The sequence below is a fragment of the Frankliniella occidentalis genome, unplaced genomic scaffold (assembly GCF_000697945.3).
Source record: "Frankliniella occidentalis isolate FOCC.00 unplaced genomic scaffold, Focc_3.1 Scaffold350, whole genome shotgun sequence".
Classification (NCBI taxonomy): Eukaryota; Metazoa; Arthropoda; class Insecta; order Thysanoptera; family Thripidae; genus Frankliniella; species Frankliniella occidentalis.
In genome coordinates this window covers 1913-3325 of record NW_026267473.1, presented here as the reverse complement: position 1 = coordinate 3325, position 1413 = coordinate 1913, and positions in this window count along the sequence as shown.

The following is a 1413-nucleotide window of genomic DNA, read 5'->3' as shown; positions in this document are numbered from 1 at the left end:
CAATACTAACTGCGCTAGACATTAAAAACAAGACACGAAGAATAAGCGTAAATGTCGCATATTGTTCAGCTTGCTGTCGTTCTCGTCTGGAACGTCGCACGAAAATTTTGAACATATCGTTCGGAAGCTTAATTTTCGGTCTTGAATTTTTGTCTCACACGTTTTACTGTTAAGTGAAAATGTTAGCCGCAGGGATCAACAGAAAGAATGCTGGAAGTGCGAACCACACTGAGAAAAATGTTTAGATGCTGGCACTGAAGTTCATTTGATCGATCCGACCCGTTAGCTGTCTACGAAAGGTTTGGTTCCAAGCAACAAACATTTTTATGTAAATGTCCAAACGGTTTCTTCCTCGACACGAAACGTGTTTGAGTGGTGCATCCCAAAAATTTCAATGAGGCAACCGAACTCCCTCCAATCGTCACAACAGAGAGGGTTTGTTCGGGAATTTCTACGAATTTTTGAATGACGTAGTGGGAACGATTTACGAAGGTGTGCGCCCAAGTGTATTTGGCCGGACTGAAAATCGTCCAAGTCCGCAAAGCGACTCTCAGTTGAAGGAATGAGCAGACTCGTGTTGCGCAGGTCGGACGGCAGATGCCGTGATGGCTCAGTGGTCTCCGTTCCTGGCGGCTGGATAGTAAGTCGGGTCTGGCAGGGGTTCGAATCCCGGCCGGAGCGTAACCAGTTTCTCCCGGCACTTGGGCACTGAATTGTTCTTCTTGAAATTTGAATGATGCCTGGGAGATGGACTGATGTTTGTTAAACCAATATCGGAAAAGGGAGGAGCCTTGCGACATTTTTAGAGCTCCAAATTACTTCATTGCTGGTAACTAAGTAATTTAGTTCTGGTGATCAAACAATTCGATGTCACTGATCAAACCTACATCGTACCCACGACTAATTAGTTTTATTACTGGCATGAAGGTATTCGATACTGGTGATGAAACAGTGGTGATGAAACGACTTTCGATTTCCTAACTAAACGTTTGATCAGTCGATATATCATTAAACAAGTTTAGATGCCACAATCAAAATTTTAGTTGCTGCATCAAAACATTTTTCTCAGTGCATTGTTGGCTTGGCAGGATTTTGCCGATTTTCGTGAAAATTTCGATGTTTAACTTTAATTTTCTCAAAATTGGCCAGAAGGATTGTAATGAGGCTATAGTCAAATGAAATCTAATTTTTGGATTGATTTTTCGATAAAATTTTATTAGAATCTGTACGACAGAAGTCGCGCTACCTTAATGAATGAGGGAGGAAGAAAAAGAAGCACTCGCACGCGAGCAGAAAGGCCCCCTTGGGGGGGCCTAAAAAGACGGCGCAGCAGACCACCACAACAAAGGGCCCAGGGTCAGAAGCAGGGAAGGACAGCACCTGGACCTCGGGTTGCAGGGGGGAAGACTTGCG